At 36.0% G+C, this 27,601-nt stretch overlaps 1 long non-coding RNA gene across 1 annotated transcript; it reads right to left on the bottom strand.

Annotated features, from left to right (window-relative positions):
* Positions 1–727: 727 nt before the first annotated feature.
* LOC311432216 lies at positions 728–27,296 on the bottom strand. Its single transcript, XR_014689902.1, has 5 exons — positions 27,198–27,296; positions 26,653–26,763; positions 14,468–14,539; positions 2,924–3,084; positions 728–1,061 (listed from the first exon to the last, which is right to left on the bottom strand). It is a non-coding gene; the product is annotated as an uncharacterized lncRNA (long non-coding RNA).
* Between the last annotated feature and the right edge of the window lie 305 nt (positions 27,297–27,601).

Below are 27,601 nucleotides of genomic sequence, written 5' to 3'. Positions count from 1 at the left end.
TTCTATATATATTTTATTCTCAGAATTCCATGTATTTTGGTGAGAGGGAATAACAAACTAATTCTAGGGAATCGGGCTTGCTCTAGTAGCTTCCTTTGCATGGAAGAAAAGGAATGACAGACATCACACCTTGTTGTGGGTTTACTGGTTTAATATGACTGGTGAGAAGTACAGAAGTACAGAAGTACAGTCTGAAAGCACAGTCAAAGAGAAAAGTGATTATGTACATTCATCTAGAGAGAAGTGAAGATAATCTGTGCGCTTGAGTACCAGTCATAGCAGCCTAAATTATTACTGCATTTCTAATCAAAACTGGAGGGTAGAGGCAATGCATAGAACCCAGAGATCTACTTCAGTGTTTATTCAAAGAAGAACAGCCTCGAATTGACATTGTACACTGAGTGCTGTTGTAGCCAAACTGTAGGGTTACTATCAAGTAACGCTCAAATTGACATAGGTTCCTTCTCCTGGCAAGATCTATTCAGAGAAGATTCTTTTTAGTGGGCCAATTTTCTGTTTTCTGTTTTTGTTTTTGAGAAAAAAAATAGTCACCATGTAGAGAAAAGTCAAATCAAGTAGATTTTAAACCGAAGGAAGAGGAGAGGCATAGAGAGAAGACTGGCACATCATATTCTGGTGTAAAATTTGTGCCTTTATATAGATTAAACACTCTATAAAGAGGCATTAAATTATGAAATAAAGTTGGAGATAAGGATGATAAGCAGATGTAAAGGCTTGAGTCCAGGATGTTCCTAGAAACACAAAACTGACAACTTCTTGCTGGCACAATTGGTACAGTTTGTGTTTCTGTCATTCTGGGACAGAGAGGCATCATACTAAAACCTTGCAGATGACTGAAACACAAATTATATAACCTAATGATGTGCTATTAACATGATGTAGTGGTTACTGTAAGCAAAGAGACCTCTTCAGATGATTCTTGTTTCCAAAAATAGTCTCTTGCCAACTTTTGAGAGACAACTCCAGCATTCGCACTGATATTCTTTCTTTTGTTGTAGAGAGATCCAGTGAACCTTCTGGACAGATAGGTCCCACAGAATCTGTGGGCACAAAATGTTTACAGTTACAAGGAGATCCCCAGTATGCAAGTATCTAATAACAAATATCCTCTAAGTAGAAAATCAGAATAATGAAAACATACAAAAATTTCTAACACAGATAGATCTGAACAGGCTTCTACAGCATTTTCTAATCAATCTTGAAGTCCTGGAATAATGCAGGCTAGGCACCATTGCAATAACACCTTGATTCCTGCCCCATTTACATAACTAAATTTTATTTTAAAGAAAATACAGACATATGGTGATATTTCTCCTGTGAAGTCAAGATGAGACCAGGGAGAAGAAACCTGGATTTTAAAACTAGGAAGTGCTCCTGTGTTTCTACTCCAGATATCCTTGATATCTTTTGCAAACCTAAATAACAACAGGAGCCTTGGAAAGGGCTCTACATCTCAATGTATACTCCATCCCTGCTGTTTGGTGCACATACAATACTAATGACTCAAATCTGGTCAAATCAGGCCTCTTCTTAACTGTACTTTTCGGAACTGCAACTTTTGGAATCTATGAATGTTTATTTTTTTCTGCTAGAAAGCATATATTCAACAGATTAAAATTTCTGTGTTGGAGAAGAGTCAGACTTTAGTAGGAAAAAGTTTCTGAGGGTTAGTGTGGAACCTGTGCTGAAAACAGAAGGATCAAGTACAGAAAAGTATTCAACAGTCTGTTGAACCAGCACTAACCTGCAATGTCTGAGTGCTCTTAACTAAAATGCTTGTCACTCTTTCAGTCTATTGCTCTTTTCGCTGGTGAATTATACAACATCAAAAAGCAAGAGGAAAAAATGAGAACTGCAAATAGTGAAAAAAAGGATTTTTTATGTCTATGGGCAATCAGTCTCAAGCTTTTGGTCTGGATCAGGCAGGTCTTGTCCTGTATGGCTCATAAATTATAGGATCGTTTGGTGTGCCTTAGTTTCCTTTCCCCTCAATTAGTGTTTTGGATAATATCCTCCCTTCCTTCCTTCCTTCCTTCCTTCCTTCCTTCCTTCCTTCCTTCCTTCCTTCCTTCCTTCCTTCCTTCCTTCCTTCCTTCCTTCCTTCCTTCCTTCCTTCCTTCCTTCCTTCCTTCCTTCCTTCCTTCCTTCCTTCCTTCCTTCCTTCCTTCTTTCTTTCTTTCTTTCTTTCTTTCTTTCTTTCTTTCTTTCTTTCTTTCTTTCTTTCTTTCTTTCTTTCTTTCTTTCTTTTTCTTTCTTTTCTCTCTCTCTCTCTCTCTTTCTCTCTTTTCTTCCACATTTTAAGTTTTATGATAGATCCTTAACCAACAAACAGCTATGATTCTATGATTTTACAACCTTTTAAATGCCACCATGCATCCCATTTGGCCATGGAACGTTTCTGTATACTATGCTGAATTCAGCCCCCTCAAAATTTCTAAAGAGTATGATCTGGGAAAATAAAATTAGTCCTTCTGTTCTCTAGCACGAGTGAGTCTTATCAGATCTGAGTTACTTGCTTATTTTTTGGCATTAAGGGGATGGACAGTCCCCAGATAGAAGTGAAAGTTATTGTTATAAAATGGATTAGAAAAATCTAGCCACTTCTTGGTTCATCTCCATATTATTAAGAGGCTAAAACAGCAGGGCAGGAAAATTTTCCTCATTCGCCAGTAGCCAAACTGTGGCCAATCTGGATTCTCTTCTTCTCTGATGGAATCTCTGCAGCCACATTTCAGGACTGAAAATAATTTCTTTCTTTTTTTTTTTTTTTTTTTGTCTTTTTTTTTTTTTCTAAAAACAAACAAACAAAAAAAAAACAACATTTTTATTTTTGGTAAATTCTTATTTGTGCCTTAAATGTGCTAAACAAAGCATTTTAAAACTAAAGAGATGATCTACAAACCTTAAAGATGATCATAATGACTGGTGCTTTGCCCAGAAGAGCTGGCAATTTAAATGAGTTATTGGAAACATCATTTATTGGACAAGACCAAAGACAGCATAGCAGACAGAGTGGCTCCAAATCCTGTTTCATAATGGAAAATTTTGTACAGCCAATTCTAACTGTGAAAAGGGTAAAAGAAAAAGTTAGCATGCTAAAACCAACCTGCTTACTTTGGGTTTTGTGTTTCAGACATGAAACACTAACTTGTTGACTATAATAACAACCAGAGGGTAAACCGTGTTACTTTGAAAATAATTTGAAAATAGCTAACATACTATATGTGTATTTGATGTAGGGTGAAACTCCTCAATGTTTGTATAAAGATATAAGTACTGCTTTCTCTGCAAAAATAGGGAACAAGTTTAAAATAGATTTTCTCCAGAAAAGAAAGTCTCATGTTTAGAAGCCAAAGTGGGATTTCTGACTGAGATGTCTGTCATTGATATTAAAAATAACTAAATCAAAATCATTAACAAAAACAAGTAAAATTTTACACTTCTAAATCAGATCTCAGCAGATCTCTTAGCAGTATATTAAATGTATCATTTGGCCTGAACAGCCTCATATGCTAGAAGATATAGCAACTGGTTCAAGCATCTTTATCATTTTGCATTTTGAGTATGTGCAGCATATAATTAAACAAGAGCCTGTGTCAGCAGGGAAATCTCCATTGAAGTGAAAATTTGATCACACAGTTAATTTTGCAACTGTTTTCATGAATAGAAATGTTTCTGGTTATTCAAGACTCAAAGCTACTTTTATTCAAGTCACTATTGGAATCACTGAGACTTCAGCAGAAACAGAATCAAAGTCATTATATGAACCACTAGCAATTCTTGAAATGCTAGTGACTTTTTCCTTTCTATAAAAAGAAATTTTTGGAAGAGTGAGTCATCTGGAGAAAGAAATTGGACAAAATCTTTTTTAATACAAGGAGCTGTCCTATTGGGATTTCTTACTCTTTTTCACCCACAGAAATATAGCAGACAGTATATTTATTTGTTCAAAGAGAATGTTAATTTTGAGAAGAGAGTGCATGATTTTAACAAATGTTCACATGTTCATATCAGATTTTTTTTTCTTTACAAGAATCAGTTGGTCTGAGATTATAATGTGAACTGTGAATATTGATTTCAAGTGGAAAACAACAACACTTTTAAATGACTAAGCTATTCAGTTTTTTATGTAACACCAATGAGTTTAAAAAGCAGACTAATAGTGCTCCCCCCATCATTTCATCTTAGGCAAGTGAGCTAAATTTAGCAAATAAGCTGGATACAAGGTTCTCCATGCTTGTCAAAATATGATGGCAATTAAACTGGCATCTATTCTGTACTTTTTTTATATATATATATTTTTTTTTTCAAGGGTTTGACAGTTAAAAACTATTTAGAATATTTATGACACTTCCAATGAGTTAGTTAGATTTTTTTTATTGCGTTGCATTTTGCATAATATAATTTGTCACTACTTCTTTATTAAGCTAGTTTTATATTCATAGTTGTCCCACAACACTATATTTTCCTCTTTGTCAGCTCAGAACTTCATTATGAAGGATGAGGTTTTATCGTTTCCTAGTGATGCAAATGTCTACAGTGAATAAGTGTCATTATGCAGGAACAGGAATTTAGTTTTCCTCCATTAAGCAGCCAAGCTAATGACTCAACAAGTTTATAGCCCACCACAAAATTTGATAGCTTGGTGTGAGTTAAACAAATGATGGTTGCATATTTATATGAAAATGAAAGCGACTTTTTGGGGCTGGATGTTGTGCTTCTCCCATTTGCAGCCTAGGCTTCCATTTTGAACTTAAAGAAAGGAAATTCCCAGTTACTTTAAGACGAGCACACCTCTTGTCCCTCCTCTAGCTGACATGAGTCCTATATGACAACACCAATGTAATGGGGAAAAAATATAATAGCGAACATTCAAACCCCATGGAAACATTCCCATTTAATGGTTTTAAATCTCACAAATTTTCATTATATCCAGCAAATAGGCTATTCATAATAAACATTAGATGAAACAGAAGAGGATATGTTTTTAGCAGTGAAGCATTTCCGTCTGGGTATGATACTTACTCCATGCTGTTTCAGGGCAATGGACAGCTATCTAGCCAAAAAGCCTTCCAAGCTCTTTCTTTTCTCTATACAGTTAATTTTAATTAATTAAGAGAATGACTGAAAAAGGCCTATCTCACTGTCCGATTCATTCCCTCTGTTGTATAAATTTTTCCACATGGTATTTTTTTAAATGCTTTGCTTCTAATTCCAAATATGTCCAAACTTAAAGCTTTCAACATTTCCTTTGGGAGATTGTTTCTCAATTTAAGGGATCACATTGTCAGGATGATTATTCAGATATTTAGACTTTTTTTTTTTTCCTTAATTTCAATCTATTTCTCCTGGGGTCAGATTCCTGGCTGGCATAAACTGTCATAGCTACTCTAATTTCCTTTGGGTTTGGACAGTATGAAATTTGGTCAGGGCTTTCCCTTCCTACTGTGCTAAAAATTCTTCTCTCATCTGATACATTATATGATTAATCATCATGCTCGCATTTAGTCATTGCATTCTGTATTTAATAACTCTATCAAATCCTGCTTTCTAATACCATATTGCTTGCTGTGTCAATCATTCCATCCCATAATTCACTTATTAATCCATACTTCATGTAGAGATTAAAATCAGATGCTGAACTAGATTAAACTTCTTCATTGTGATAGTAGAACAGCTGCCATGATCATAAAAGAGGATTGTACTGAAAGCAATGAAGATACCACTTTTGATAAACTTTGTATTTGATATTTCTGTTTACAGGTAAAAGCAAACAGAATCAGTGATATAACATGTTTTTGTTGAGATTATTTTTAAAAAGTCCTATAACTTCTCTGCATCTAAGTGTTCATAAACAAAAAATGATTATTTAAGATCAACTCTATACTTCAGTGGTGTTTCCTACCTAAAATATATCCCCAAATCTGGCTCATAATACTTGCTGATATAAAATTACCACCACTTCCCTAGCTTGTAAATATATTAGTTCCACAATGAATGGCTATTTATAAATAGCAAGGGAATACATTGACTCAGGTTTCATGACTGAGCTGCCCCTTGTTCATCTTCTCAAGGAAGAAACCAAATGAGATTTAATAAGAGCAAGTGTAGAGTCCTGCACCTGGGAAGGAACAACCCAAAGTATCAGTACATGCTGGGGAGCCTGTACTGATGTACTGAGTACCTGCTGGAGAGGAGCTCTGAGGAGAAGGACCTGGGGGTCCTGGTGGACAACAGGTTGACCATGAGCCAGCACTGTGCCCTTGTGGCCAAGAGGGCTAATGGGATCCTGGCGTGCATTAAAAGGAGCGTGGCCAGCGGGTCAAGGGAGGTGATCCTCCTCCTCTACTCTGCCCTGGTCAGGCCTCACCTGCAGTACTGTGTCTAGTTCAGGGCTCCCCCGTACAAGAAAGACAGGGATCTCCTGGAAAGAGTCCAGTGGAGGGCCACAAAGATGATATAGGGCCTGGAGCATCTTCCCTATGAAGAAAGGCTGAGAGACCGGGGTCTGTTCAGCCTGGAAAAGAGAAGACTGAGGGGGGATCTCGTCAATATATATAAATACCTGAGGGGTGGGGGACAGAAGGATGTAGCCAACCTCTTCTCAGTGTTTTGTGGGGATAGGACAAGGGGCAATGGCTGCAAGTTAGAGCACAGGAAGTTCTGCACTGACATGCGAAAGTACTTCTTCACGGTGAGGGTGACGGAGCATTGGAACAGGCTGCCTAGGGAGGTTGTGGAGTCTCCTTCTCTGGAGATATTCAAGGCCTATCTGGATGCCTACCTGGGCAGCCTGCTCTGAGGAACCTGCTCTGGCAGGGGGGTTGGACCCAATGATCTTTCAAGGTCCCTTCCAACCCCTACAGTTCTGTGATTCTGTGATTCATCACTCATGTTTTCTTCTTCTATATGTACTTTTGCTACTTTCTGTACTGAAAAGTGGCATCACTGTTGTTATATGGCCAACCTTTTCTAAAGTCAAAGATAGATTCACTTTCTGAACAAAACACTGGTGCATCACAGAAAAACTGTGATGAAATTTTTTTGTGTGACAAATAATGTTATCACTAACAGTATCCTAGAAACTCCATTACTTATAAGTATTGCAAAAACAATGTCTTTAAATGATAATACTATAAACATCAATGGTAGTTGAATGCCCTGACCTTGCTTATTTCCAGCCTAATTCTTACAGACATCTATCTTTAATGTCTGTTACTCTGACAGTACCAAGGTAGTTCACATTTTTGAGTACTCTTCATGGTGACAACACACAAAAATATCTCTTTGGATCTGAGAATTGCTTTAGCCATGTATCATTAGAGCTGGAACCTCAAAAAGTATTTCAATGGCTTGAGCAATGTGTTCTTAATGTATACCCATGGCATTGAGGACTATATTAGGAAAAATTTCAAACTATTGCTTCACTAGTCTCTTGTGAACAGTAGATCATGTTTCAGACTGTAGGCTTAAATTGGTGGCTTTTTTTTTTTTTTTTTTTTTTTGCTACAGCAGAAATAAATTTCACAGGTAGAATGTATAATGTAAGTTTTTATAGGGAGGGAAAAAAAAAAGGAAAAGAAAAGAAAAGAAAAGAAAAGAAAAGAAAAGAAAAGAAAAGAAAAGAAAAGAAAAGAAAAGAAAAGAAAAGAAAAGAAAAGAAAAGAAAAGAAAAGAAAAGAAAAGAAAAGAAAAGAAAAGAAAAGAAAAGAAAAGAAAAGAAAAGAAAAGAAAAGAAAAGAAAAAAGAAAAGAAAAGAAAAAAGAAAAGAAAAAAAAAGCATAAACTAGTTCACAGTTGGCTTTCAGTTAGTTCTACATATTAGCAGTCACAAAAATGAGGTTTGTGGCCTCAGGCACTAAATTCAATCACTTCATCTTTTCAAGTAGCAACCCTATTTTTGCTTCCCTCCAGGCACACACTCACAGGGCAATCATGTTGAATTCTCAATTCAAGTATGAATGGTTAGCTAAGCTTTTCTCTCAACAAACCACATTATAGAAAATTTAGGGAAAATCAGGCTATTATTGAAAATCACAAAAGCCAGATTTTGGTAACATGATAGCTCTAGGGACTGGAAAAAGAAAAATCAAACAGTTGATCAAGTCTAAGCCATGACACAGGTTATGCTTGATACCATCATCTAGTAGGTGTTACAAACCCTGTGTGAAGTGATTCAGTGGTCCCAACTCTATAGTTAAATGTCTCAAATAAAATAGTTGCAAATAACATGACGTTTTTTGTTGTTTGTTTTTTAATAGGCTTCAACAGATAAATAATGGATATGCTAGAACTGATGATCTGTAGCGGGTACCTTCAAATCAGGTTGAAATATTGGTGAAATAATCCCACTGATTATATTATTCTGGACTGGCAATGATTTCAATATTTTTTTTCAGAGAGTTGGATTTTTATTTTTTTTATTTTTTGATAAGTAGACCAAATATTTTTACAAAGGCCACAAACATTATTTTATCACTGAGTTATCACCCACTACTGATGCAAAAGAGAAAATAATCAGTACCATCATGTTGTGTAGGTAGGGACAGAAGAGGTAGGTGGGGATAGAATATTCTGAAATTCTTAAGAAGCTCTGCTACATAACGAAAATATACCCACAGCAGCTTTTGGGCCCGGGCCAGATTCACAATAACAGGAACATAATTCTTTTGATTTTGTAGTATACAGTTTAACCATAGTATATTGTAAGGTGAGAAAAACTGTAAAAATAAATCCTTGGTATAATAATGTGACAACAAATTATAATCATAGTAACACATTTTGTATGTGTTATCACTTAACATTAGGGATTTGTTTGTGTTACAGAATTATTGTTTCCATTTTATTGATTGAGAAATCAAGGCCCAGAGAGATTTGTGATTTTTTTTTCAGACACGCTGAGTTTCCCCATTTGAGTGAATTGTTGTTGGTCCTGTTCCCATAGGTCAAGTGTTCAGCTCATTAAAATGTTCCACCATCACAATTCAATGACCTTGTGGGCAATCTTTGCAGAGGCTAATGACTTATTTAACATCAGCATTGATCTGCCAGGTATGATCTCTTTGAGTTAGAAGATCTATAAATACAGCTTAATCATTCAAAGGGCTTAATTAGCTACTGCATCACTGCAGTTTTATGTTGATGTAATGTCATTGCCTTTATATGAGATTACTGAAGAATCAGACTGTGATTTAATATTTACTAGCTAGTCTTTTAAATACCTCAGGCTCTTCATATCTTATTTTCAGAGATGCTGCTATCTAGTGCCCATGGGCTGTATGAATTTTAGCTTGGACTGCTGGCTAGTCCAAATTTCTGTATCTTTGCATGCAGTTGTGAAGACTGCATGCACAATGTGTCTAGATCAACATATATTTAAATAGGTATTAATGTGCAAAAATAAATCCACACACAAAATTTGGTAATTGCATACACATATACATTTCTGGAAAACTGATGTTCAAAGATGCTTTTTCTTTTCAAAATCTTTAGTTAATGGTAAGTCTGTTAGGGAGATTGCTATTCTTTTCCTTTGCTGTTTCCTATGTGAATAGCTAGAAAAACATGCTCTCATTTATCTTTGACAGAACTAAAAATATGTGATTGTGTTCATAATCCTTATACTTCAATTATATTTCATGGTAATATTTGCTACTTAAACATTATGCAAGCTGTTCCCCATTTAATGACTGTTTGCTCCTGTTCACAAAATTTCAAGGTTAGCAGAAGGTCAAGCTGCACTTTGCTGAAGAAGCCAGTTATAAATCTCACTAATGTATTTCATCATGTGATGTTTTTCTGGTCATACTGGTGATTGTTCTGGAGTAGCAAAAGGTTAGCTGAGCCTACATGATACAGTGATTACTTCTGAATTCACTGTTTTTACAGAGAAAATATAGGTAATGTTGCTTCCACATTTCTCTTTCCTATTGCTGTATTTGAACTGAGAACTGTATTCTTCCTTAAACATAATGAAACTGTGCTAGCTGATGGCAATAAAGGTTTCCTTGTGAGAATTTTAGTTGTATGGTAGATTCTAGGGACATCTGCAGTGAACAGTTAGCTGTTTTCTAATTGATAGGTTAGCTGTTTTCTAATTTATAGGTTCTTGATTATTAGCTTCTTCCTAAGAGACTTATCCTTTATTCAAAAGAACTGCACCTTTAGTCTCAAGCTGTCTGCTGTATAGAGAGTAGCTGAATGGGGAATATGTACTGGGTAAGTGGGAATATATCAAATAGAGGCTTTGGGAGTTTATGTATAGGAGACTCCAGGTAATGTGGAAGAAGCACTGGTAGTTATAATCCACAAGGCTCAGTCCCTAGCCTTGGCTGGAGAAATCACCTTCAGAAAACTAGAAACTATGACCCAGGCATTGATCTGGAGTGAAGATGCTCCTGCACAGGCAGCACCCATCTCAAACAGCATCCATATCAGGCAGCATCGAACTCAAGAATTTTTAGATGTTTGCTATGAAACAGAATGTATTTGTAAGCATGTTTCTCCCTTTCCCTTTCACAGAATGGAGGATACCCAAAGGAGGAGAAAAAAAAAAAAAAAAAAAAAAAAAAGGAAGTTGCTCTTCCTTTAACAACTAATGTTCTAACCCCACTGTAGAAGGCCACCAAATATGTAAATATGTCAAGATATGCACTGTGAAGCCATGTTGGCTGTTACCAATCACCTCCTGGCTCTCCATGTGCCTTAGCATAATTTACAGGAGGATCTGCTCCATGATCTTGTTGGGCATGGAGGTGAAACTGGCTGGTCTGTAGTTCCCTGGGTCTTTCTTTTTTTCTTTTTTGAAGAAATGGGGGTTATGTTTCCCCTTTTCCAGTTACTTGGAACTTCACCAGACTGCCACAACTTTTCAAATGTGATAGATAGTGGTTTAGTAACTTAATCTGCCAGTTCTCTCAGGATCCCCAAATGCATCTCATCAGGCCTTATGGACTTGTGCACATTCAGGTTCCTTAGATGCTCTCAAACCTGATCTTCCTCTACAGTGGGTAGTTCTTCATTCTCCTAGTCCCTGCCTTTACCTTCTATGACTTGGCTGGTGAATGTTATGTGATTGGACTCAGCCCATTAATATAGCCTGTCCTCTCTGCAAAGCCTTCCTGCCATCAAGCAAGGAATGTAAAAGAAGTTTGGCTTTGCAAAGTACGGTATGCTGTCACATCTACAAGAAATTCTTGCAAAGCTGATTCTGAAATGAATGGGTGCTTATACGCTTACCCAGACATGCTAAGGACAGAACAGAGAGGGGTAGCTGAGACAAAAACTGTCCCTTAGACTGACATTCTGTGAGTGACTGAGCATGAACAGACTGACTCAGGTAGATTTTACACTCACATTGAATTTTAGGGAGCCCAGCACTTAAGAGAAACAGAAAACACTAATTCATTCAGGGGCCTTTTGGCCTGTGAGTTTTCTATCTTTGATGATTTGTCAATGGTTCAGGACCAAATTAATTATTTTATTAAAACACTTATTTTATGTTCATGGTAAAATACTCCAAGACATTCTGAAGGCATCTTTTTGATGCTAAAGGTCACGTATTTTCCCACCAGCCATGTTTACTCAACTGACTTTAGTGACAATGAAGAGCCAAAATAGTTGATTGAGTTAATAACGCACAGATTGAAGTATTTCTAAGTAGCAATCACAGAACAATCATATTATGACCTGTCTAGTCAATTGCACATGAATTATGAAGCATTAAAATAGGCCTTGATGGCCACTACCATAACAAAGGCACAAGTAGCAATGCACCGATTGGTTTTACGATGACATTCATAGCACAAGAAATGAGTCAAGTGTGAGTAGAAGTGCCCAACATTTTTTATTATATTTCTGTGTTTTAAATATTACCTGAAATGCTTCCATCATTTTCCCAAAAGGGTTTGTGGGATCTTTACCTTTATAGTTTGCATTAGACATTCCAGCAGCAGGAAAAAAAAAGGCTTAGTGAACTCGACTTGCTTATAAGGAAGAAAGGAGTGTGTAATGTTTAAAAAAGTGACTGTGCCTTACAGGAAGACACATGTTAGAAGCTGCCAGGTATGCGGCCAGATCAGTGATCCCCCAGAAGATCCCCCATCTGTGCTGCAGATGCCTATTTAAATATTATAAGTTCTAACCCCAATGTTAATGGAGGGAGGTCTTTGATTTTTTCCCAATTGCATGCAATGTACACTCACAATCAAATGGTGTGTGGTTGGCCTTGAGTCTGTAAATGCCTGTGAACAAGTGGAGTTGGGCTGTAAGAAGGTCTCTTTAGAACATTTCACTGACAAGGGCTTGCACTGCCTCAAGCAGAAAATCGCATGCCTAAGTGCTGGCTTCTGTCATCATAGCTAAACAAACCCCGAGAGAGGATTTTAGGTTTGTTTTTAAGGAAAAAGATGTTAGTCTTTTGAGCTCTATTCTCTAAAACAGAATAATCTCGATCCACTGGAAAGCAAAACAAAATAAAAATCAAGATTTCATGATCCAATAGATCACAGTTAGATATTGTAACCTTTATAACTTAATCTGGAAATCACTATGCATAAGAACAAAAGTAGCTGAAATATAGCTCATAGGCAGGTTGTAACCTATGCTTGCTCCTCTGAGATTAATAGCACCTTCATCTCCGGAAGAGTATCAATCATCATTAATAGGTTGGATTCCAGGCTTCTGCCGTCATTGCTTTTCTGATTATTGAGGACTCATAGAGATAAGGCATATGCTGTGAATAATAAGCCTACCTGGTCTCCAACCAAAGTTACAAAAATCTGAAGTTACTTATTTGGGTGACCTGCACAAGTCTCAGTTATCTGAGATTTGAATGGATTGCTTGTATTTTAGAAATCTTTAACCATAAACAGAAATTCTTATACAGTAAAATATAAAAACATATTGGAAACTTAGATGTATTTTATGGAGTGTGTATATATATATATATTTATTAACTACTTGCTAAGACTTGTGTGTGTTTTGGTACTTCTGCAGCAGAACAGGTAGAAACAGAAAAGACCATAAGCTGTATTTCTTTCTGTATGGAGATAAACTTAGCTAAATAAATGGGTATTTGTATTGAGATTTTATTTAACCAGTTTGATAGAGGCTTCTGTGGCAAAATTTAGATTTGGCTTCAAAGCAAACTTTAACTCATCCCCAAGCAGAGTAATTTCCTCTAGTGCTCTAGGGTACATCTACATTCAGGTAGAACTATCCAATAACTATTGCATTTCTTATGTATGTAAACATGCTCTGTTTTATAGAGAACAAGAGAAACTGATGGTCATTGAGTGTTCATAGTTTCCTTCCTATTACCCGAGAACTGAAATTCTTTAGTGTCTTCTAAAACTAGGTCATTAAGTTTCTCTTATGTCTAAAATAAATATGAATTTACTAGCCTCAGTATATGCATTTTAAAGAATTAATAAGAATTTAATAAATGAGTTGTGTCATTCTCATTAAAATGTACTACACATTACTGCACACAGTTATGTTAAAAACGCTTTTTCAGTGTAAAGCAGTTAGAGATATAAGTTAGCTGAATACTAAGCTCTCTTTAACTCCCTAGTATATATGACATAATAATCAATTATAAGATCACCCATGAGATTTTGCACAGAATAATTGATCCTGTCTGAATAAGGAGCTATTCAGCTCTGTTTTCCTTTTAAAAATTATTATTGTTATTGTTATTATTTTTATATTAATATTAATATCAATGTCAATATTATTTTGGTGTGTGGCTCTCTTTCCATCCCCAGCAATCTCCCAGACTCTTGATTGCCAGATAAAATCTTGACATCAGTGAAAAGCAGTGTCTTTTCCCCAGTCACAGCTTCAGAAATAGAACAGTTGTTTTGGCTGTAGTTTAAGAAAAACACATAAGGGGCTGATACCTGTCATGGAGAATATTAACCAGAATGCATAAAAATTGGCAAAGAAATAAGCAACAAGGTCTTATGACTGGATCCAATACTTTAACAACAAACAGGACCATGAGTCCTGACTGCAGACTATTGTCTGTATACATTTTTTGGCTCAGAACAAGAAGGTTCTGCAGTGAGGATGTGGTTTTCTAACTTTAGAGCAGGAAGCTAGGTCACGGCTGAGATAATTAAGAGAAGTTCTTGAGGGAAGGTAGTAGGCCCTGGTAAAGGACTGTTGTCCTTTCCTTAGTCTAATACAAGCTTCATTTCTAGTGGAGAAAAAGACTGAACCTTCCTATGAGTCTTTTGTCACAGAGCATGTACAGGACAATGCTTAAATGGGATCTAGAGCTTTAAGCAGAAAACTTTGAAAACCAAACTGAAACTGCAGTTGCCTTTGCACTAATGGAGGAAAACCACCTACCAGAGGAATCTTCTCTTTTTGCCAGGGTATTGCTATTCATGTTCAATGAAATGTCTGCAAAGAAAAATTCTCAGTAAATGAAGGACCTTACCGTTGTCACTTGGTTAATCAGAAATGCCATTTCCGGGAGAGTAAACATAGTTTTTCTTCAGATAAAGCATTTCTACAAAGTAAAAACAGTATCTATGTCATAAATACTATGAAGTTATAAATAGAAAAAGACCTGTTACATAAAAGGTACATCTACATGTTAGAAAGACAGAAACAAAGGTATTTATACCTACAAAATTAAAGTTTAAATGTATTTTATTCTGTGTCATCTTTCTGCAATCTAGACAACATCAGATATGTGTCAGAGGTACAAAACAATGAGCCAAATGCTAGTAAAAGACCAATAAGAAACAGTACCAGCAACACTCTTTTCCATTAAATTAATCTTATATCCTTGAAATGCAGAAGGTCCAGAGAAGAGTGGAATGGAGATATATTTGTTTCTCCATTTTTACTTCATAAAGCAAGAAAGAAAACTGCATATGGAAGCAAAATATGAAAGTTTTAAAATGTTATTATTATTTTAAATGAAGTTTACATGTTCTTCAGAGAAGTTAAATCAAATGTTTCAAATGTATGGTATAGATTTTAGTCTGTATAAAGGCTGACAAAGGTGAGCAGCATGGAGGTGGGAAAAAGGTGCTTCTCTTTAAGAAAAGCTTTGAAAATAACTGAGTGTGAACTGAACGCTATTTTTTGCAGAGCTGTTTTTATGAATTCCTAAAATATCGTTGGAGGAGTCCAGTATCTTAGCTGTGTGTTACCTAGCTCTGCCTCAATTTGTAATTGAATGTTAGTAATGAGCTCCTGACAAAGTGTCACAAATGACAAAAGGCCCATATTGGACCCAGTTGTAATACATTTGGGACAGGAAAGGATGGGGAGAGCTACACCAGTATTTGCCCTGAACAAACTGGTAAGTGTGTGCCATGCCTGACAGTGCTCATGAAGAGGTATACCCTATTGCTGCCCTTCCTGCTGTCTCCCTAGTAAACTCATGTATATTAAAAGAGCTTTTAATACAAAACTGTAACCATATCTGTTTTGAATATTTACTATCAGATGACCATGGCTACTGGAATCAGAATTTGCCTGTTCATAGCCAAGTATGAGCTTTTTACCTGTTTTTAGCACTTATTCCAACTCCCTCAGCTGAGTAACGTTAGCAATAGTAGACTTTGGTCAGAGTTCAAATAAGCAAGTTGCTCTGTTCTCTTTGGACACAAGTCCCAGATCTTAAGTGATGATATTTATCATGGCAATGTCACCTTCATATGGAGGAATGTATGGACCATGTATTTAAAAATATAAAAAGCAAGAAGATTGTGTTCCTTTGGGGTTTGGAGAAAGAAACCCCAAATATCAACAATGAGATCTTTGTCATTTTTAAATTTAGATTTTTCTATTTTTTTTTTATAAATTTGTGTTGATGCCTAGATAACAATCTGTGAAGGATTGGCCACTATTGCCACAATCTGTCCATCCTGTACCAGAGAGCCCTTGAAGGGAATTTCCATCTTGATGTTGCTGGGTGTCTTGGCTTTTTGGAATGCTACAAAGCAAATTGTAAACAGTCTTCGCTACACCAGCACAAGCATCAGCTTTAGTACTGCTTTCTGCTGAATGTGCTCCACAAAGATTCAGTGAATGACGTTTTTTCAGGAATAGTAGGCACTGTTTACCTTCTTGTTGTAACACACTGTAGTTTTCTTCAAACTTACAAACCCTATTAACTATATTAGTCACATTCATTAATTATGTTTTTCTGTTTTACAGCTTTAAGACAGGGATCAGTCCAAAATCATGAAGTCTGTTTTAACTCTTTTCACTCCAACTTTAATAGCTAAGAAAATGCTCCTGAGCAGCATATCTTTTCTAGGTACAAAAGAGTCATCATTACCCTTAAAAGCAACAAGCTTTATGCCTGATTTGCTTTCATATGAATATGGTACAACATATTTCTGCTGAATTCTGTCTTGGCACACTTCCTGTTCAGGAGCTGGCACTGATGACTCAGCCTCACAGTCACTTCTTGGCTTTATAGATATGCATCTTAACCGCCTTCAAGGAAACTGTGAACATTTGCATATCTGCTTTTGCATTGTCCTCCACTATTGCACATGGTATACCTCTGTTGCAATGACTCTCAAGGATCAGGTGTGTTTTATTTCTGAAGATGCTTTCCTTCAGATGCTTTCATCATCCTAAGGACTAATGAGAAGTTCACAAATAAAATTGCCATAGTCATAAGTTGGTCATATTCCTCAAGAAAGATGATTTTCTTTTTGACACATATTTTGTAAAGAAAAAATAAAATAAAATTTAGTGTGCAGCATCTGGGCTCTACCGCAGCAGAAGGACAGAGAAAGAGAACAGGTGCTTCAAGCTGGGGAGATCAGAAGAGTACTGTAAAGGGGACTGAGAAATGCGTGGCTCAGAATGTCATCTGTTATCTTGGTTCTTCAGGCAAATAACCTCATTAACTTGGCTTTAAAATAACGTCCTGTGAAGTGGCTTCATACTGCAGTTTCTAGATTTTACCAGTACCATAACGGTGTTTCTTGACATTCTTTTTCCAATAATGATAATTTTCTTAATGACACAGTTAGTTACCATTACTGTCCAACAGGTGAAATTGTCAGAAAAACAAAACAAAACAAAACAACAACAACAACAAAACAACAACAACAACAAAAACACTTCAGAATATTACTGGTTACAGCCACTAACAGGAGAACAGTGCAGAAAAGGTTGGGTAGAGGATCCTGATCTTCTAAGGCCTTCTTGGATACCTCTGAAGGACTCAGCGTAGGACTTCCTTGGTCACATCAGACCAAGATGGAGCACAGAAGTGAGATTACTTCTCCCCATCATGAGTTCCTTCACTCAAAGGTTGAGAGAAACAAGGAGGTTATTGAACTCCACATGTAGAAAGTCTCTGGATTAGGTGTGGTATCTGTTTGATGTGTGGTACATCAATCTAGATGTGTGGTACATCTGTACACACATTAACAGCTACAAAAAGTGGCTAATAAGAAAACGTCCTACAAAAATACAAAATTCTCTGATATATATATATATTATTTTATTTTATTTATTTTATTTTATTTTTATTTTTATTTTATTTTATTTTATTTTATTATTTCATTTCATTTCATTTCATTTCATTTTTTACTTGGATATCTGTCTAGTAGATTTGTCACTGAAAAATCAGTCACTTACAGGTTGTAGCCATCTTTGTCGATTTGGAGGATGTAAATATGTATATATAAGTGAATACTTTAGTCTGAGTTCATCATTTTGTCTTGAGAGAATGCTTTCTTAAACATTAACTAATTAATTTATTTTATAATATATTATCACATGGCCATTACATAAGCATTTGCCAATCTCTTAATCATATTCAGGAGTCATATTCAGGAATTATTAATTGCTCTTTGATGTCAGATATCTTCCAACTTCAGAGTTTTATCTTTCTTAGAAGGATGGTGGGTTGAAATTTACATCTACTACCCATTTTTCTGATGAATGAACACCAAACCATCATTCTGTCCACAGCTGTTAACCAGAGACAATATATTGGTCCTTTGCTGGAGAGAAAGGTGACATCTCAAACTACTGATCAGGGTTTCCCCAAGCTGTGGCTCACTGTTGGCTTTACTTTCATTTAGAAAATTTTGAGAAAGAATAATAATGGCATACCAGCAACCCACCCAGATCCAAAGAAGAATTTTTGTTTCTTTTCAAAAGCTCAGAGTTGGAACCCAGTTTCACTACTTATGATTGATGTTGCAGACAGTGATAAGTTCTGAACACCATGAATTTTATAATTTATTCTTCTATGTTCTGTTCAGCTTCTTCTCCTTTCCCTCATCTTAGCTTCAAAGGACAATGCCTTTAACAGAGCCCTTAAAATATTTTGTCTGTTTTCAAATAGCCCAGTAAAGTGCACACTAGTATTTATCATCTGTCAACTTTAATCTAAAAAAACTCAAAACAATTGAGAAAAATTATAATATATATATACAACAAATTCATTATTGAGATTTATCGTGGCTTACACATGGATAAATCGAACAGGTACCTTCAGTAAGTCAATGGTAGAACAAAGTCTGCATCATTCTACCCTCCATCTTTTGTTCTAACCATGCGATATATATAAACTGTGACGTTATGTAGTTTTAGACACTTCAGACAATGAGGAGATGCTTCCTGAGAAAAATTATTTTGTTGTTGTTGTTCTGATATGCATGTTTATCTAACAGTACTTGAATTACAGAGCATTGAACACTAAACATGCTAACACTATTTCTTGCATTGCAGATGCATAAGTTTTATGGTACTATTATTCATAATTTAGCCAAATATAAGTTTAAAATGCATAGTTTACCTGTGATTTTGCTTTAAATTAAGTACAGACATTCAATATTTGTTTCTAACTTCTCATTTTTTGTTAATTCCAAGTAAATCTTTAAAATATAAAAATATGAGATTTTTGTAACCATTTCAGAATCTAGGTTATGAAGTTAACCGTGCAAATAATTCATATGATCAGACCAGTATAACTGTAGTGTTATAGTCACTTTCAAATTCTGAAATTATAATTCAGCTACCAGCAATTGTCTTAGAATCATAGAATCATAGAAGCATAAAATGGCTTGGAAGCATAAAATGGGTTGGAAGGGACCTTAAAAATCATCTAGTTCCACCCTCCCTTCCATGGGTAGGGAAGGCCACTAGGCCAGGTTGCCTAGGTCCCCATCCAACCTTGTCTTGAACACCTCCAGGGATGGGGTATCCACAACTGCTCTGGGCAACCTGTTTTGGTACTTCATAGTAAATAATTTATTTCTAAAATGTAATTTAAATAAACCTATCCTCCTTTAAAACCATTCCTCCTTGTCCTATCATTATCTGACTACGTGTTCACATGATCCTGTATATCTATTTTTTGTATCATCAATGATTCTGGAAACCTCTTTTTCTCAGAATACATTCTGGCATATAAAATGAATTCAGATGGAGTTTTACCAAACAATTTCCTAACTACAATGTCTGTTGAAATGTGGATTCTAGTTTAAATGTTTAAATGACCGCATATATTGTTTACAGAATAGAGAGTGGACTCAATAGCTCAGTTATGTGTGCAACTTATTTTCTGGAGATATGAGTATGTGGAATTTATCTCATTGATATAGGAGTTACCTCGTAATAGGACCATTGTTATCATGTGAAAATATACCTTGAGAGCAACATCTTGCCTTGTATTTTCAGGCACCATTTTTTGATTCCAGAGGATATTTTGAGTAATATCTGACAGTTTTCTACAGTTTCCACTTTAATGTACAATTGACAACTTAGCAGTACTGTACAAAACAGTTGTGACAAAATTGAGAACTGTCCACTCAGTAAAGTTTTGGTTATTGTCTTTCATAGTAAAATTTATCTTACACATATATTTAAAATAATCTTGCATTATTGCACACATATATTCAATATATATGAAGTGAAAGCAGACATTTAAGGCACCCATGTGACTACCCTGCTTTTTAAGTACATAGATACATAGATAACACATGGCTGTTGCTATGTGTGCTTCAACGATCTACTTATACTATTTTAGTAGATAAGAAAAGAGGAGGGAAAAAAGAAGAGATGGAAGGGCTGGGAAGAGGAAGAAAACATCAGTCTGGTCATGTAACCCCAACTGTTTTCCTATTGAGTAGGAACCTCCCTCCCTGAATGGCCACTGAGAACCATAAAGTCCTTTGAAAGAATAGCTGAATATCACTATGACAGTGTGTAATATCTTGCAGCTCACAACAACAAAATCAGAAATACTGTGACAGATTTGCAGAACAATCACTCAAAATTTCCAGTAAGTAGTGAATATTGGGTGTCTAAGGCTTTGAGGGCAGGTTGTAAGCCCCATTCTCTAAAAAAAAAAAAAAGTCCACATCAGGGAGATTTAGCACCCAGATACAGTGACAATTAATGTTTTTTGTCACTCTAGGAAATCTTTGGTATAAAATCTCTGCCTCATTTCCATCTATAAAATAAAAACAATAGATAATTTATTTGGTCATTCTGCAGATTTCTAGTTCTTTCAAGGTGATCAAGCCCTTCTAAATAAAAAGTAATCCTAATTATCCACCAGTGATAGGTGGGGTGCCCACATTTTTACCTGTAAGTAGCAACTAAAAATTTGGTGGCCATGGGATATTCTGAAATGCTTATCTAAACAGAATTGTAAAACAACTACATGTATTATATCCTGAGTGCAAATGCATGTGTTATTTGCAAATAAACATCATGCACTTTCAGTTAGAATTGCCCATAACAATTATTTTATTATCAAATTATAGTCCTAATTAATTAATTTTATTTATATAGTAAAGCATAGACATATGGACTTTAATCAGGTTTATAAAGGAAGCCTTCCTTAGGTAGTTAGGCAAAACTTCTGCTTCAGCTAAAACAAAAATTTAGGAGTTCCAGAAATGCTCTAAGTATTCCATCTGAGGCATTTAAAATGCATTTCTAAGGGAACAGGGAAAAAGAAAGATATAAAGAAAAAAAAAAAAAAAAAGAAAGAAAGGGTGTCAGCAAATCAACACAGAAAACTTTGGAAAACATTGCTAGTCTTGGGGCAGCAGACATTAGCTCAACATTAATGCTGAGAAATGCACAATTATGCTTAGTGGAAGGGATTGTTTCCTTTTCTAAGGCAAACCAACCTGAGGTTCTAAAATAATGCCATATCCTCAAAATGGACAGTGAAGCTTAATGAAACTTTCTTCAACATGAAAAGGAATAGAGGCCTATGGAACATAGGGCTGGAAGAAAGTCCTAGAAGATGTCATAATGCCAACAGCAAATTGTGTCTGCTTACCTACTCCAGTTTGTAAACTTTGGTGTTAAAGACAGTGTCAAAATCTTTGTCAAGTTTAATGCTAACTGTATTTTCTTCATTGTATTTTCTTACCAGAAAAAAATAAGAAACATTTAAAGACAGGTGATGAAAATGATAACAGATGACAAGCTGAAGATTACATAGTACAAAGTACAGCCTACATGACTGAAGAAACTGAGAAGATTGGAGCTGCTTAAATTAAAAGAGAGAGAGAGAGACTTCAGTAGGAATACATTTGATTCAGGTAAAACAACAAAAGTTGCAGAGAAGGTCAAAAAGGGACTCCTGTTTATCCTCTAACAATACACGAATGAAGATGTTTGATGAAATAGAAAAGCAATATACTTTTACACAGTTTGTAATTAACCTGTGGAACTGGCTGTCATGAAATATCAGTGCACTCAAGAGTTTCAGAGATTTAGAAAAAGAATTGACATTTTGCCTGAGTAATGGGAATATCTACCCTTAATTTATGGAAAAAAAATAATGTTTTGGACAGGACACAAAGTTTCATACTTTGATATATTAACCAATTTCCATTTAAAAGGTTGAAATAATTTCTGTCTGGAAAAATCTTTTAAAAATTCTTCTCTGTGGATGTCACAGGCAATTTTGCAGTGCTCACAGTCAGAAATTGCCCACAACTCTGCAGTGTGACATAACGACTAGATGGCCTATTGGCAGTTTCTTGTATTTCTTGTATTTCCCCTCTACTCAGCTCTGGTGAAGGCCACACCTGTGCAGTTCTGGGCTCCCCAGTATAAGAAGGTAGGGAAATTCTAGAGTGGGTCCAGTGTAGAGCCACAGAGATGATTAAGAGATTGGAGCATTTGTCTTATGAGGAAAGACTAAGCAAGCTGGGACTGTTTAGCCTAGAGGAGATTGATCTTATCAACCTTTACAAATACCTGAGGGGACAATGTAAAGAGGATGGGGACAAACTCTTCTCATTGGCAGCCAGTGATAGGACAAAAGGTAATGAATATAAATTGAACCCCAGGAGGCTTCACCAAGGTCATACGAGGAAGATCTTTTTTTATAGTTTGAGTGACAGAACTGGAACAAGCTGCCCAAAGAGGTTGTGGAGTATCCTTCTATGTAGATATTCAAAACCCATCTAGATGTAATCCTATGTAACTTGTTTTAGGTGACCCTGATTGAGCCAGGGGGTTGGACTGGATACCCTCTGGAGTTCCTTCCAACCTCAACCATTCTGTGATTCTGTGATTTTCTGGATTTTAGAAATTAATTAATTTTTTAAATGAATCAGAATGGTAGAATATCCTGATTTGGAAGAGGCTCACAGGGATCATCAAGTACAAATCCTGATTCCACACAGGACTGCCTAAAAATTAAACTATATGCCTGAGAGCATTGTCCAAACACTTATTGAACTACAGTGCTGTGACCATTTCCCTGGGGAGCCTGTTCCAGTTCCCAACCACACTTTCAGTGAAGAAACTTTTCCTAACATCCAGCCTAAACCTCCCATGATGAAACTCCATGCTGTTACCCTGGGTCCTGTCACTGTCCCCAGAGAGCAGATCTCAGCACCTGCCCCTCCGCTCCCCTTGTGAGGAAGATGTAGGCCAACATGAGGCCCCCCCTCAGTCTGTTCTTCTCTGGGCTGAACAAACCAAGGGACTTCAGCTGCTCTTCACATGTCTTGCCTTCTAGACTTTTCACCATCTTCGCAGCCCTCTTTTGGACACTTTTTTTTTTTTTTTAATGTCCTTTTAATGCTGTGGTGCCCCAAACTGCACATGGTACTTGAAATGAAGCCACACCAGTGCAGAGCAGAGCAGGACAATCCCTTCTCTCAACCAGCTAGCAATGCAGTGCTTGATGCACTTCAGGAAATGGTTGGCCTTTTTGGCTCTCAGGGTACATTGTTGACTCATATTCAACTTGCCATTCACCAGAAACCCCAGATCCCTTTCTGGGTGGCTGTCCTCCAGCCTCTCATCCCTCACTCTGTATATATAACCAGGAATGCCCTATCGCAGGTGCAGAATCTGGCCCTTGCTCTTGTTAAACTTCATGCAGCTTCATTGCCCACCAAACAAATGGTAGAACTAGTCTCCAAATGTTGTAAAACTCTGTTCCTATAAAGTCTTAATATGCACAAGATTTTGTCTTACTTGCTGCTTACTACAAGTAATATAATATTTCACTTCTTCTTATCAATACAATTCACTATTTTACCTATTGTGACTGTTATATTTTTTGACATGACTTTCTTCTGTGACTATTCCTACTCTCTATTTTCTGTTACTGAACACAATGGAAGCTTTATTCAGTCCAGTTTCTCTTATCTGCAGTGTTTCTTTGTCTGGTTGTTTTGTAAAGAATTGAAAATGTGAGAAACTGTTCATTAAAATAATCTTTTCAGTTCCAACATCCTTCAGTTCTACAGATACTCACACACAGTATCATGCATTGTACTTACAGTTATCAAGCCAAAAAATAAACCTGCAGAAGTCTGCTGTTTCCCTACATAAAGCTTTTTGCATTTTTTTCCCCAGGAAAAATTAAAAGTAAGCAAGAGAGATGAGCAAGGGAAAAAAAAGTTTATTTCAAAATTTTAATAGTTTTCCCTGCTGAGCAGAAGAAAAAGGTTTTCAAAAGTCATTTTGGAAGACAAAAGATTTGAACAACCAGACAAAATTACTGATGTCACATTGCTTTTCTTTGTTCAAGCCAAAGGCTTGACCTTTAGTCGTTCATATCCCAAGCAACTGACTTAACGCCAAACTATTAAATGTTCTGGAAATGTTTGTCTAACAATTTTATCCAGAAAAACAAATAAAATAACTAACAAGAAACTGACTACAGAATAGAACTCTCTATAACTAGGATTAGAATACATGCCTATTGCATAGGATAAGTGAAGACTTCAGATTATGACTCCAGCTTTGCCTTTTCTCTAGTTTGTTGATTATTGTCCTTGTGAAAGAGGTGCTGAGGTCTTCAAAGCACACGTGCTAAGATGTTGCTCTGATTTACCCTTTGTAAAAGTGCAACTCTTACAAGTGATGTTTTATGGAGAATGGATTCCTAAAACTGAATGTCTATGGGTTTTGTTGGTTTTCAACATTATATTTATTCTGAATTTAAATGAGAGTATGTGAGTATTTGATGGAATTCTCATTGAAATGACATGTACTGTAACCCCATTAAATCTGCATTTTCAGATAGAAATATTCTGTTGGAAAATTCCCAAATGGTTTTATACTCAATACATCTCATTTTCTTCTTTTCTTTTATAACAACTAAAATAACAAAAAATTGTGATCTATGTTTTATAAACTCTACATCAACATTCAAGAGTCCATGTACTCATGTCTTTCTCCTTCTATTTGTAGCACGCAGATTTTGATTATTTAAATATATTTATTATATTTATTATATTTAATTATATTTAAATAATATTTAATTATTTATGCAAATTTTACTATATAGAATAACCTTATATATGTAACTATATTATGTAGATAGAAGACTCTGTAGTCATATTCTGCAAGTAGTTTTAATTCAGTGATGGTCTTAATATAGTTAACGTGTAGTGAGTTGGTTGAGAAAATTGAATGTGTGTTCATGCAAGCGATTGTTGAGGATCCAAACTCTTAACGTGTCCAGGCAGAAGCTGTGTTAATGTGGAATCTAGACAGTTACACAAAGGCATGAGCTATCTCTGGTACAACATCTCCCCTATACAGGACATTCTCAACATTCAGTTCTACTTTGTACTATGAGGGAGGTAGAGTAATATAGGATGGTGGCAGAAATACCTCTTTTAGAAAGAGGTAGTTTTCTATTTTGCAATCTTTTGGATGTTATCTCACTATACACATAATCCCATTGGTTTGCAGGAGTAAAGTAGTACTGAATGTGAACAGAGTGGTAACCTTGTGTCTGATGTGGTTTTTGAAATTAAATAAATAAATTCATGCTTTGCTCTGGGCTCTGTTATTTTCCTTTGCAATAAAACTGAGTCTTTATAGTCATATGTAGAACTAGTACCAAGTAATTGGTCTAAACATCCTTCTTGAACTTATCATCAAACCATCTATCATGTAAAACCAACTGTACTTGGGAAGATGGACAGAGATTCTCTCCATCCTTTCTGTTGCCTCTGTGGGGAGTCTATTTAGAAAATCTTCCTCAGAATGCTCCATTACCTTAAAACATATTGTATAACACTTATTTTTTGTTGTTGTTTTGTTTCTGTTCTTGCTTTTGTTTTGTTTTCTAGCCAAAAATCTTCAAAAGCTTTTAAATGACAAAGCCATGAAAGATTGTTGTCCACATGTATAAAGCAGAAAAATCAGCAGAAGGTCTCCTGATTTCTTTCATTCTTGATTTCTTGCAGTAAGCCAGTTATTTAATGGATAGAAAGTTATTTTAAAATCCTTTAGGATGTGAGGCAGACTACAGCAGAATCTCTCTAAGCAATGGAAAACAATGTATCACAGAATCATCTAGGTTGGAAGAGACCTCCAAGATCACCTAGTCCAGCCTTTGACCTAACACTAACTAGTCCTCCACTAAACCATATCACTGAGCTCTACATCTAAATGTCTTTTAAAGGCCTTCAGGGATGGTGACTCAACCACTTCCTTGGGCAGCCCATTCCAATGCCTAACAACACTTTCGGTAAAGAAGTTTTTCCTAATATCCAACCTAAAACTCCCCTGGTGCAGCTTTAGCCCATTCCCCCTCATGCTGTTGCCAGTCACGTGGGAAAATAGACCAATAAAATAAATATAATGTATAATAAAATGTATAAATAATAAGAACCTAATCTTTCCTTTTAATGAAAAACTCACAAGGGAGGAAAGATATGCATGCATGTGCCCTGTGGACTTGTGGCCCTGTGAAGTATGATCTTCAAGCACCATTCTGAAGCTTAAATGCTTCTGTGTTTCATGATGGAAAACCTAGGTAGGGAGGAGACAGTGCGGTGTCATCTCATTTTTGGCAGCAACCTAACTGCAGAAAACAAGAGAAAACTTTGTTTTGTTATTTCAGTTTTGACATAGTCTTCCCAAAATAAATAATATTTTTTATGAAACAAAACAAAAACAAAACAAAGCAAAGAATAAATAAATAAATAAAACAATGGAAGACCCAAAACAGCTCAGGAATCCTAGTAGTCACTGTACTTGGGGAGTGTAGAGAAGTGTACAAGTGTAGAGAAGAGAGTTGAAGTCTTAAAGAGAAGGCTTCTCCAGTAGCCTGAATTTCGCCCCCCACAGGGTCATTTAAGTCCTCCATACTATTCAAGACAGACACCACCTCTGGCTACTCACCTGGGACAGCAGAAGTCCAGCTTTAAAGTCAGTTTACTTCTTCATATTTGATGGAGGTGTTTCAAACATCCAGCAGCTTTTCTCCATGCTCTATTAATAACCAGTCTCTGGCTGTAGGTAGGAAGGAACCAAGAGAAGACAGAGTGCTTACATGCTTAATAAATGACTCTATCTGTCTGTCTGTCTGTCTTTCTATGTACTTATCTAAGTATCTAGCTAGCTAGCTAGCTAGGTAGCTAACTTCTAGCTTCTTCTAACCACAGCTATAGTTTCTGCTGTTATGAAAAACAGTTAATGAAAAAATATACCAACACTAGTAACCAAAAGTGAAAGAATCTGAGATGGATTTGTTGAATGCTAGCTGCCAGTCTCAGAGCCAGAAAATTTGGTTACTGTTTTCAGAAGTCCATTTATGATTTGAACCATTTGATAAAATAGTATGAAGATGAAAAATGTTACGTTTATGGCAAAAAGCTATTCTAAAACTCCACATAATATTAAGAAATGAATGTTTGACCACCTCTCTTCCCCATCCCCCGGATTACCTTTTTGTATTCAGGTACAATTTATAATGAATTTCAGAATATTTCAGTCCATTCTATTTCACCCTCAGTTCTTGTCATCTTGCTTGTACTTTCTTGGTATCCAACAGCAGCTTTTTTTTTGGCAGAGTCAAAGGTTATTTCCTAACACCTCATTGAGCTGCAGTTCCTTCCTGCACAAAATGGGCAGATACTTTCCAAAACAACTTTATTCAGATCAGTTAAATTCTGTCCACGTGTTGGTTGATGAGGTGAATGCTTAACAGAACTACCTTCTCAATTACTATGTTAGAACCATTCTTACCTATTCCAGGAATCACGTCAGAAAGTTCACCTTAACAGCGGAAAAAACATAACTAATGAGCCATTGGTTGCAACTGGGATGGGACATTTTGGTTTATCAAGTT

Source organism: Aythya ferina, assembly GCF_964211825.1.
Source record: "Aythya ferina genome assembly, chromosome: 2".
Taxonomy (NCBI): Eukaryota; Metazoa; Chordata; class Aves; order Anseriformes; family Anatidae; genus Aythya; species Aythya ferina.
This window is presented reverse-complemented; position numbering and strand designations above follow the sequence as displayed.